Here is a 13,449-nt window from a genome sequence, read left to right on the forward strand (position 1 = left end):
TACAACGCGGGAAGCAGCTCTCAGGAGGGAACGGTTTAAGATCGCAATGCTTTTGATATGAATTCAATTAAATGGCACTTAGAAATAACACATGATTAATAAACTAAACAAAATGTAGAATATACAATGCTAGCAACTGTTAATCTGAGATGAACGTGACTCAACTCACAGAATGAGGAACACAGAAGTTAGTAACAAAGAGAAGTCCCTATCTCTTCATCTGATCTGAAATACTTTCAATTCATTTGTAAATGATTATGTGAAACTAAGTTTAACTGTGGAAATGCTTTACATTTTATCATCTGGTTTTTACGTGTACACATATAGAGAACACATATGCACACTGCACACGCCACACACGCACACTCTGACACCCTCAGCTGACAGAGGGCACCTAGAACTGTTCTAATTGATGAGCATCTGCTTTTCCAAGGCATTCTTTTTCATTAATTTCTGCCAGTACTTTTCATGAATATTTGCCAGTCTTAAAAATGGACTTACTAAGAGAAAAGATTAGTCTTCTATTTCTAATGGCTGTGTCTGACCACATACATGAAATTCGTAAGTTGTGAAAATGTGATATGAATTCTATCTCTTTAATGTACAGTGTGTAATAAAGTGCATTCCATTTAAGCCTTCATTCATCTCCCAGGGACCAGGTGTCACTGTTTAGATGGGAAGGATAACAGCCTTCAATAAAGTACAAGTTATGGTAAGTCAGAATCCATCATAAGCAGCATAGCTTCAAAACTTTGCCTTTCATTTTTACATTTTTACAAATAAAGAAGAGCTCACAGTACAGCTGTGTGCAGAGTAACCTCTTCACAACACATACTTGTGTTGTATGAGACCCACGTTTATTTAGTACAACTTAACTTCTGCCAATTTCCCAGATTATTCAACCTCTGCAACAAGGGCTAACATTTATTTTTAAGTCGTGCATATACACATATATATGGAAAAATATTTTTTGATTAACTATACTGAGGCTTCTGCCAACAGGCCCTAATGACGTAACGGATAATGGAAATATTGACATATCTGACTGACTTGGCTGTTGACTTCATCTCTTATGAGGAGTTTACAAAGACGCTTACAGATTTTTCCATTGCAATGATTAAGTATGACTTGTCATCCTTCATAAAAGACACTGACACCCCTTTTAAAAATTAAGTAAATATGTAGCTTTTCTTGTGTGTTCAAGTACAGACTAACAGCCCAAGAAATAAATACATAGTTTGAAATTTGTGTCTAAATGTTTTAATCATACTTCTACTGCCAATTATTAGATGTTTAGCTTTGTTTAAATTCAGTAAATTAGAGAGAAAATATCTATCTCTAACATCACAGTTATTGAATTGAGCAATGACACACACTTGCTTTGAAAATGTTGACTTCAGAGATAACAAATGACAGCTATTATGATTAAAGGATAGTTCAATGGAGATCTTGAGAAAAGCAGTTCAGAAATTTATTAATTACTTGACAACGAGTATTATAAATAATAATGAGTATGATAAAGCAAAATGCTACTTGAGAGTAATTAGGAATTGAGACAAAGTTATTGAAAAATGTGTTATACTTATAGAAAGCCATATGCACTACAAGAAAACGTACAAATCGCTGATTTCTGCCTTCTGCCTGTGGAGTGGGTCCCTCTGGGCACTTGCTCAGTCATCCGTTTGAGCTTTGAGGAAGTCAAACTGTAATCAGGTGTAATCTCTAAAGCTTAAAGCAATCCAAAGTAATCTCTACTTGTGATAAAAACAGATTTAAACAATGTTAGCTTAATATTCTCACCAAATGACATTAATCTTAAGAAATTTTTGACACTGATGAGCCTAGAGCTCTGTAACCTTCACCGTAATATCATGTAGTTCTCAGGGAGGACAGGAACTTGACACTGAAAAGATTATTTCCCAGAGCTGCCTGCCTGAAGCAGCTCTGGTGCCTTACCCTCACCAGGATGCCTCGTTTCTCTAAACAGGGTTACTTAGCTTACAACAGGGCTGCATTTACATCTCTATTTTGCAGAACTCAAAGCTAAATCCAGTGGTAGCCTAACTAAAATGAGTCTTAAAATGGTTTTAAATGACTTCACTTTTACCTTCCAAAATTGGTTAATATACTGTATCTTATTCTTAAGGAAGTGAAAGCTGGCATCTTTTAATCTAGCAAAGAAAGAAAATCTCCAAATTAACATCGACTCAGAACCGTGAGTGGACTCCTTGACTCTGCAGTAAACGCATGGTTGCTATGCTATCCTCATCGCTTGTTGTCAGGGCCCAGGAACGGGAGGAAAATGCAAATGGCTTATCATTTACTCATATCAAAAAGTCATATAATTACATGTAATTCACCCTTTTTTATTATTTCTCATTAATTCCTGATGATATGTATGTTAGTGTATAATCTGAAATAAATGTTCATACACGTTATCATGTTTCAGTGAAAGTTTTTTTCATAAATATCAATGAAGAACCTTCAGTGTGCATTTGGAAGTTTTTTAACTTTTCTACAGACTTTGCATTTTATTTCTCAATTACATATTGTGGAATAAAATGACTATTTCTGGATTGTTGCAGTGTTAATCTAAACAGTAAGACAAATTTAAGAACTAAAATAGAATATTTATCACGAATTTGAAGCAGAAGGCATGATTCCATTAATGTACATGATTTATACAGAGAATTATAGATATTTAGGAATGATTAAAAGTGAAGTGAATCCTTGGAATATGATTATCTGTTGAATATCTCACTATAAGTAAAATCAACCACAGCCCAGAGAGCTCAAATATCTTACTTTGAAAAGAATGATTACTGATCATCATTTAACAATTTTAACACTTGGGAGCCGGCCCCGTGGCGTAGCGGTTAAATGCGAACACTCCACTGCTGGTGGCCTGGGTTCGGATCCCCGCCAAGCACCGATGCACTGCTTGTCAAGCCATGCTGTGGAGGTGGCCCATATATAAAGTGGAGGAAGATGGGCACAGATGTTAGCCCAGGGCCAGTCCTCCTCAGCAAAAAGAGGAGGACTGGCATGGATGTTAGCTCAGGGCTGATCTTCCTCACAAAAAAAAAAAAAAAATTAACACTTTAATGCCAATAGCAAAATTAAAATATTCAATAAAATCTTTTCCAATTATCCCACAGATCCTAGCCTTAAATCCACATTTTAGGAACATTCTAAATGTTGCTAGCATTGTAAACTAACAAAACCACTAAAATGCCAGCTGCTATTCCTTTATAAAAAAATTTTTAAAATTGTGGGACTTTGGGTTTTTATTTTTAAAAATTTTCAAAACTGCCATATATTAGAGAGTTAAATAACCCTTCTTATTTTTTACAATAGACAATTATCATGTAATGTCATTTAGTCTTTTAATGAAAATACAGCTTACATATATTACAATCAAAAGAGAAGGACGTGTACCATAGACTGTATTTCAGCTGTATTTGCAAATAGTGTGATAGTAACAAACAATTCACCTCCCCTAGCCCCTAAGGTGTAATCAATATTGTGATTTTATTAAAAAATGTTTTTTAAGTTGGAATTTTTCATGATAATACCCACAAGCTGAATGATGTGTTTGATGTTGAATAAACTGTGCTTTTTAAAAAGCAGATATTAATTTACCTAAAAAAATATTTATTGAATATAATTCATTTTCTTTAGATCAACTTTACTCGCTCTATATTGTTATTTCTAAACTCTGACATTTCTATCAGATAAATCTACATATGTCAAAAATAAACTCACCATTATAATTAAGAAAGTAGAAAACTGGAACTTATTTTTAGAGGTTAAATTAAAAGCATACTTATGAAATCATTTTTTGTTTTCAAAACTCAACAAGAATAATTCTGACTGGAAAGTGCAAGGTGAGAAAAGTAAATACAATTTAAAAAGTCTGCAATTTATTACAATTTTATAATGGAAAGTATTAGATACTATCAAAAATAAAAGACAGATTAAAATAATTACTTCTTTTGCATGTCACATGCTTTGCTATGAATTTTTAATCTGTGATGAATCTGTGAATAAGCTGAAATCATTTGCAAATGTTGTTTGTGCCTATCTGCATTTTCTAAATCTATCCCTTTCATAAGATTATTAAAGAATCCTGTGACTTAAAGAAAAATGCTTAAGGATCTTTAATAAATCTTTCCTAATCTTCTTATACTATGACCTCCTCCAAAGAAAAGGGAATTTTTCTGGGAAATTCCTTTGACTCACCAGACATTTGTGATTTGCTTAAAAATATTGTAAATGTTATAGTCATGTGTAATTTAAGATAATTATAATTTAAAATTTAAGCTTTCATACATACATTTAAAATATTCATGAATTTACAACTATATAAAGATGAATTTGCTCTGATCTTCACATTCCTTAAATCTTTCACATTTGTCCCTATGCATCTAGAAATTAACATGAATTTGAAATTTCAAATGTTTATGTTTATAGGCAAAAAAAAAAATCCATACAATAATACTGGTAAACCTTCCAATATTTTCAAGTATTTTACGTGAAATACGAGTGTCTAGTTCATAGTGAACTAGTTCACTAGTTCACAGGCTTGTCTAGTTCACTACAACGTGCTACCACACCTTATGAACAGAAACATTAACGCCTCTGCTTCCTTGCTGTCCAGCAATACGACGAGGGCGGGTGATGTGGGAGCACCACCCTTGCTCCAGTCGTGTCTCAGAAAGAGCACTAATCAAGGGCCACCTGTCTGGAAGCCGTCAGGCAGAATGAAATTTATGATGAAACACCCATCCTGCCTCAGGACTGACAGCCTTGGAAACAGTCCCTTCTCTGAAGCATTTTATTCCAAAAAATCACTGATAGTGGGAACTCAGACATAAAAAACAGTATATTATGAAACACAGAGATTAAAAAGCAGTAAAAGATGAAAAATTTAGCTGAGTCTGTAATCAATGTAAACTACACAGAGCCTGAACAGAAAGAGGGTTTGATATTTGAAAATCCAAACATGTAGTCCCCACTCACAGTTTCTCAGACTTTAGAGGAACATGAATTGTTAAGACAGACAAACATTCTCCACACACCTGGAAGCAACGTGGCAAAATGGTGAGACCCCAGGGCTAGGAACAACTGGGCATCGATGACCGTCCCAGACCCAGCGCCACGCCTCCGTGCATCAACCAGTGTCTCATGGAGCTCTCCACTGCAGTTTTTATTTGCAGAGCAAAGAGATTGCAAGAGTAACTTCCTGCTGTTGCAGTCTATGATGGTAACATTATATCAACAGGGTATCGGTAATTTATTTTATTTTTCACATTTTCAAAAAACGGAAAGCTATGACTTTCTCTCTTGCTCTATTACCTAATTTCCAGCATTTTTTAATTTGCCAATTTACCAACACTATAGATGTTAAGGGAAAAAATATTCACCAGCTGTATTTTACATTATTATTTTCTATCATGGTTTTTTCCCCCCAATTAAAAGATAATGTATTCCTTGCACGTTTATCCTTATTTTTGGAGACATACAAGTGTAGTAAGCAACCTTGATATTCCCTCTATTGTTCAAACACATACACACTATATATACATAAAGAGAAAATGTTTAAAATACTTTGACTAAACAGAAATGCCCAAGTTCTGGGTCATTTTCCTAAAATAAAATGTATTTCAGTTTGCAAGGGTAGAAATGTGCCAAACTGTCTCCCTTATGCCCTCGAATGCTTTTCTTGTATGTTAAGGATTATGTTATAATAACATAAACAATAAATTAAAAAAAAAAACATCTATCCAGCATGAGAAACATAAAATGCAAGTAAATAATACACGTTAAGTGAAAATGACACATTGTCTTTAAGGGCTTTCAAGAAAATGACGTGTTTTGGTACAGATAACTGAAATGGAAGTTGGCAGAGCTGAAATAAGGGATTTGTATATGTGATCACTCAAATCTCACTGCAGCCAGAACCACCAGACCATCACTTGTTGCAGCTGATTTTCGCTGAATTGTCTAAAACAAAGCTCAGAATTTCCAACCCTAGACATCACTTTCAGTGTCAAAATTGCCAAGCCCCAGAGTAGCAGAGCAAATACAGGTCGGACGCTGGACAGACGAGAAAGCCAGGCTCTTGAGATTCTGTCACCTGACCCTGACTTGTGTCACAGGGTTAAACAGCTCTTTACAATGGGTGCTGGTTTTGGAGGAGCACTGCCCTCCTCGTGAGGCCCTTCGTCAAATACAGTCTTCACAACGAGCAGCCCATGTGATTAGGGCTTCTCTGGGGGTAACAGAGGCCCTCCCCGAGGGGTCATGTGCTCCATCCCACTGACCTCTATCACGTTTGTCCACAATTTCCATTATTCTAATTATACTGATGTTAACAGAATCTATCTTGAAAGCTTGATGTGGCGTAATTGCTGAATTCAATGTCAATTTTTTGAGTTTCTTCCCTTTTTTCTATAAACAGTGTTTACAAATTTTAAAATTTGTAAAAGAAAATTACAATATTTAGGGGACATATAGGCCTTTAGAGCAAAATAATCAAAAAGCCTTGCCCTGGCTAGACATCTGTCTGCCTTTTATTTTCCTCTGCATCTTCCCCACAAATCCCAGGAAGAAGGGGTGATAAGGTACCACCTCCACGGGGCATTTCTTGCAAGTTGAGGCTTGGCTGATACAAGTGTTACATACTTCGAAGTTTTAAGGGCCTATGACACTATTATAAATAACCACATTTGAATCAGCAGAATGGGGAAGATAGGGTCAAAACCAAGAGTTCTGAATTGACTTACACGGGCGGCTTCACTCTCTATGTCCCTAGTTCAAAGAGAAGACTAGGATAACAACTATACTTATGGGTTTGTGGCAAAAAAAGAAACGGATAAATTAGACACTAAGCTCTAAATATTTATGAATAAATAAATATTCATAAATATTCATAATGAGTCTTCAGGAAAAGCAATGCCCTGGAAAATTAAGAAACAATCTTCAAAATCTTAACATACAATAACAAAAAATGAATCACTTGGCCTGATATGCATCTACTAAAAATGTAAATAAAACTGAAATCCTTTTCTACTTAAGGACAGTTAAAGCAATGCTGATTCTGAAGAATACATAAATTAGTTTACTTATTTTAGCAAAAGTCAAGTTACATAACTTGTTCCTATAATGTGTTACACACCCATAGTATCCTATTAAAATAAGTGGGCAAATAGCTATATAATAACAAACGAAATGGAAATTATTAAAATAATATTTTCCACTTTTTTATACGAATTGCACCCAATTAAAGTTAATGCTAATAGTTCCATAAAAATTATACTTGCAAGACTTAGGATTCAAACTGTTCTTGCCAATATTTAAAGAAGGAAAGTATAGGTAATTTATTTGAGCATTTTTAATAGAAACTTTATACTTGAAAATACAGTTGACTAGACACAATCCTTAAATAGCCCCTGTGACCTGGTTAAATAATTATTATATACTTCATTAACAAAACAGGAGAACAAAAGCAGCAAATGCTATTTACTCTTTGTTCCTGTTCAGATCATTTAACTACTCGAATTCTAATTATCTTTTGTTCTCTGTGTATAGATTATACTTTTTTTTTTTTTGTGAGGAAGATCAGCCCTGAGCTAAAATCCATGCTAATCCTCCTCTTTTTGCTGAAGAAGACCGGCTCTGAGCTAACATCTATTGCCACTCCTCCTCCTTTTTTCCCCAAAGCCCCAGTAGATAGTTGTATGTCATAGTTGCACATCCTTCTAGTTGCTGTATGTGGGACGCGGCCTCAGCATGGCCGGAGAAGTGGTGCCTCGGTGCGCGCCCGGGATCCGAACCCGGGCCGCCAGTAGCGGAGTGAGCACACTTAACCGCTAAGCCACGGGGCCGGCCCAGATTATACTTTTTTTATGATAAAGGAAATTCATGTTTGTAGAAAAGACAGTATGATGTGTTTTGTTATGATTCCAAATTGCTTCCAAAAGCCAAAAAGTTAATGCACTTAAGAAATACTATCTAGGCATATACATTAGAAATTTATTATGATAATAACAGTTTTTCTCACCTTGAGGTCATTTACTTTCTGGTTCTGTTTTGATCTGATATCATTATTTCGATTCCCCCAAACTACATTCCTGGGCTCTTTAAAACTGTCCACGAAATGTAGCAGAGAGGGAAAAATTGGCTTACTTTTAGAATGAATAATTTAAAATATGCCTATAAAAGCAATTTGTGAAGGCTAAAATGATCATGTCTCTCAGCTTTCAATACACAGAGGGAGGTAAAAGGTAAATAACATATTGTGGACATTTATAAATCCTCAGTTAACTTTTCAACCCTCAGGTTGTGTTATTTTTAGTCAAATACACTGGCTTAAGTCTTTTCAAGTTGCACAGTAATTTGCGGGGCAAGCCAAGTGTTAGAAGATTAGCTGAGTAGCAAAAAATCAGGTCATCGGGGGGTGGTAGGACCCCTAAGTGGGCCTCTCCAAGATCCTGGTGTTGCGAGTGGTGGATGTCAAGCAACACGGGGCAGCGGACAGAACACGGGCTCTGGAGTGAAATCTGGTCCTGCCTCATAGCAGCTTTGTCACCTTAGAGATTACGCTTAGCCGTTGACTCTCTGCCTGTAAAACGGGTAACAATACCTTCTAACGGTTGTGCGCATGTTTGTACCGTATTTATGTGGTACTGCACGCACAGCAGGTGCTGCATATATGCTGACTCAACGTGAGAGAGCAAAGTGGTTGAGAACGACGTCTCTGGGGTTTAGTTTGCTGTTCTACCACTTACATATGAATGCTGATAAAAGGGCCAAGGCCTTAATCTTTCCAAAGTTTAGCTTTCTCACTTGGAAAATGGGGATATTAATAGTTATGTCTCAGGTTGTTGTAAAAATATGAGATGAACAGATAGCATTCTTAGTCCAGTGACTGACACAGAGCAAGAGCTCGATAAACTCTACCCACCATAAAATGCATACAAATGTTATAGAAGTGTTAACAGTATTCTATACCTCTCTTTCTATGCTTTACAAATACATGCTGGACGATTAACAGACCGGTCCCCTACAGTCAGGGTGACCCACCGTCCAGCGTGCCCAGAACCGTCCCGGTGTTAGCACTCCAAGTCCTGCATCTCAGGAAACCTCTCCGCCCTCGGCACATGGGGACCACTGGCTGTCCTACAACTCATCACAACAATCTCTCACCAGGAGCCCCTCAGCCTGTACTGTCAGCGAGGAAGGGTGCCTCCCAGCCTCACCCAACCAGGGAGACCCAAGACGACGATTCTCTAAGATGATGGGTCCCAGGAAAGATCCGCTCACAGGAGCAGGGTTTCTACGCAAAAGAAAACCTTTTCTTTCTTATGGGGTATTCGAGACTGAAATTTGACTTTAAAGAAATTTCTTGAACTTGCTTCTACCCTTTCTGGGCTTTCTGAACTTCCTGTGGCACAGCTGTGCTCCCTTAAATCCCAGAGGAAGGTGCCGCGTCCGCAGCTGCCCGCTGCCTTGGTTTCTGGAAAGTGCCTCTTTGGTCGTTTTCAGCCATGTGATCCCTTTTGTGAAGCAGACCCACATCCTGTGGGTCTGGCACAGGACTTGGCAGAATGACAACACACTGTAACCGGGACACAGGACTTTGCAGAGGTATATCAATGTGGCACGCGCTGCCAAGAGGCTGTGAGTGTGCACACTTCATACAGACTGCAGACTGTACTGCTTATGGATTTTGTTTTGTTTTGATTAGCTAATTACAGCTTTTGGTTGGCTAGTAAGAATATATATGAAAGAACTCTAAGTGAAAAATTGTTATATTTTTCTTTCTTTTGGATAAGTGAGTTAGGTCATGACCAATTTTCAACATGGAATTTTAATGCTTTTATCATATTAAAATTTATCTTGCAAATCCAAATAAATTCTTCTGAATCTAAGTACAAATGCACTGGCCATTTCTGTACTACCGAATCTAAGTTATGTTTCTGATACCTGAATTAAAAATGCAGGATGGCCAGAAATCCATACAAAATCTAGTGACCAAAATATCGTGAATTCATTGAATAATATTTTATTTTTTATTAATATAAATTTATTGCCTAGTATGTCAGACACTATGCCAGAATATATATTATGTGCCAGAATATAAAATAATTATATTTTTATAAATGCATACTAAAATAAGTAATTGAATATTATCACCTCCCATTTTCACTCTGTAATACTGAGATACAAAAGACACACCTAAATATACTAAGAGTTGGTGATAATACAGATGGGATTTATGGCTATTAAAACAGGATACACTACAATGTAGTGGACGGAGGGGTCAGAGTGAGAGAGCTGGGCTTGTCGCTTGCTCGTCGGCAGGGAGACTCGGCACATCTCTGAATCCCTCTGAACCTGAGTTCCATAATTCACAAAATCAGGACGGTGCTACTCCCAGGACTAACTTTTAGGGTTACTATGGATCACAAATTAATTCAATCATTAATCCATGTTCAAATACTGAGTAAATGTACTTTTACTAAACTCTTCAGAATTGTATAATTTTAATTATTAATAATATTACTTCATTAAGCTGAAAACTCAAGTTCAAGTATTAATTATCAGGCCAAAGTCACACTGAGTAGGGAATGGGGTGAGTGGCACACGAGGGAAGGATGAGGGCTGCAGCCACTTGAAACTCAAGCGCAGGAATGAGGGTCAAATGACCCAAGATGACAGGCAGGAGGCCGGCAGAGTGCCGACACAGCAAGCTGGACGGTTTCCCACCCACGTCCCCCAGGAAGATGGGACTGAGGGACACCGCACAGTGCTGAGGCCAAGAGGAGTCACCGAGGGTAGCTACTTCTCCAATGCGTGAGCCAGCAGGGGCCAGACAGTCCACAAGGTCACTGCCACCTAGAGAGGCAATCCAGGGAGGGTCTGTCCCCGAACCAGACATGACCCCAGACAGAGAACGAGAAGTAAGCGCTCATCTGTGAGAGCAGGGGATGCAAACAAACAAAAACATAAAAAACATGTCATGATTTTCCAAAGAGAATCGTTTTCTAGTTGTCAGTGTGGATACATAAATTTTGAAGTAAAAATACTCTTAATTTTAATCTTTTCCTCTTTGATGTGAACTGCTCATAATATGAAATAATTAATACCAAATGCTCAACAAAATCATTGCAGAAAAAACTACCTGTTAAATAATTTTGGTCATTATTTCAATAAATATAGTTAATATTTAGTTATATAAATATATAACTCTCATATATTATGAAAGAAAAGGAACAATATTACATGGTTAAAAAGTTACGTTAATATTTACCTTTTGTGGAAGAGTTATATTTTTCTTGTTCTTCAATGAATTAAATGCACATAATGATGGAAACAAAAGAAAGAAACCAGCAAATTTATAGTTAGACGTGGAAATGTGAATCAACAATGGCATGAACAATAAAAATGCATAACACATAATATGACATGATAAACCGCAACGACAAACCAGGAGGAAGCCTCAAATATGGTTCTAAAATTAACCAAAGAAAGAATGAATACAACAATTTAAAGATTTAAAATAAAAACAGAAACATTAGGAAATTAATATGTTTGGCATTTGAAAAGTATATTTTGCAGTATTTTTTCTTGCCTTTTAAGAATTGCAAAATATTTCAGCAACAATTTCACTAACACATTTTAATTGTAGTCCATTGTGACTTTTTATAGAAAATATATTTAAAAGCATATCTAACATTCATAACCAAAACTTTTATTACTTCAAAAATGATAGCATTTCAGATAATTTGAAATTTCATATAATAAACGAGAAAATAAATTGCATTTTTTACTAGATAGTAGGTAGCTTCTTTTCACTGTGGAAAATATTCTGTAACATTTTCCACATGGAAAAACTACATTCTGACTTAAGTAATTCTCTCTCCCTTCTCAAATTAATTACATATCAAAGTGAAACTGTCCTCGAGAGACTACGTTTCTTAGACATTTGGTAAAGCTTTATATCCACCTCCTTGTTGGTCCCACATTTACCGAGAAATAAAGCCCTTTCCAGATATTCCCGAACGGGCATCATCAGAGGGTCAAGTAGCAGAGGCAATAACAGCACAGAAACATAAGTGGCATATCAAGCGTTAGTTTGTGAACCTTGCAAATATTTCTTCTTTAAAAGACACCCAGTTGAGCAGCAGGAGCGTCACTTGGTGGGTTTCAGGAAACCATACAACGTTTTTAGAAAACCAGCTGTGCTGCTTTCAGCCTCACTGCATCGGACGGCTACACTGGATGACAGTGTTGGATACAACCAGAGAAACTTTCAGAAGTCTGCTCTCCACTGTCACACACCAGGAGAGTTACCTAAACTTTAAGGCTACTTTTCAGCTACTTTATCTCAAAATCTGTATTGTAATTCCCCCTCTTCTTTTCCCCAACCGTACTTGAACATAATCAGATTCTATGTAGCAAATAGGCTAGCATTTCTAATTTTTAAAAGAAACATAAAAATATTTTTTTCAAAAATTAAGTAAATATGTCTTTTCAAATGATATGTTAGCCTTTAAAAATACATATTGCTTTTATGGTACAAAGAGAGAGCAGTAAAACTGAATTACAGAAAAAAACAGAGGCATCCAGTCAAACAACCCAACCGTCCCAGCACCATCCTACAAACAACAATGTAGGTAACTGTATCCAGAAACTGCATATGAAGAACATCATTTTATAAGCTCATCAAGAAGTTGTACCACCATCCAGGAAGCTAAACCATCTGAAATATTTGCTCTTATTGTTTAACAACTCAGTTATTTCTTAAAAAAGAAAACTACCCTTTGTTAAAAGTAAAAGACAAACAAAAAAAGAAGACTAGAAGGAAGGCAGTCAAGTGCAGCAGAGGCTTAATCAATTGCAAATAAACTGCTTTCAGCATCAGTCTTCATAGAAGACAGAACTAAAGTTTAACAAATAATATCAAAAGAAAAACAAAAAACACGACATAATTCTATAGCCCTAAAAACAACAATGAAATCAATGTTAAATAGAACATGCTAAACTCTCTCCAGCCCCCTGAATCAAATTAGAAGTTTACTTCTAAAAACGTGTTTTAGGACACGCACAGTTGCCACGTCTGCTCAGTTTGAAATAGATCCACAAGACAATGGCGGAAAGTATCATCATTTACCAAAAGTCCCCAAACACATGTTAACATCATAAATTTAACCAGATCTATTTTAATTATCGAAAAACACTTAGATATAATAATACGTATTTGTTATATTTTTAAAAGGTTGTATCTATATGATTCTTAAGATCATAAACTTCAGGAACCTCCAATAACAAGTGTTTACTAGTTATTTATGATATTAAATATCAAAATAACTCCATCAACTTCACCCTCAGTAATTCCTTTCCTCCCCCTCACTTCAATCCTTACAAATTGACGATTTCTCT

General features: G+C 36.2%; 1 protein-coding gene across 1 annotated transcript in view; it reads right to left on the reverse strand.

Moving 5' to 3' along the window:
- The window catches only part of RIMS1 (regulating synaptic membrane exocytosis 1), a 445,223-nt gene that overhangs the window by 82,896 nt on the left and 348,878 nt on the right, over positions 1 to 13,449 (reverse strand).

The sequence above is a fragment of the Diceros bicornis genome, chromosome 14 (genome assembly GCF_020826845.1).
Source record: "Diceros bicornis minor isolate mBicDic1 chromosome 14, mDicBic1.mat.cur, whole genome shotgun sequence".
Lineage (NCBI taxonomy): Eukaryota > Metazoa > Chordata > Mammalia > Perissodactyla > Rhinocerotidae > Diceros > Diceros bicornis.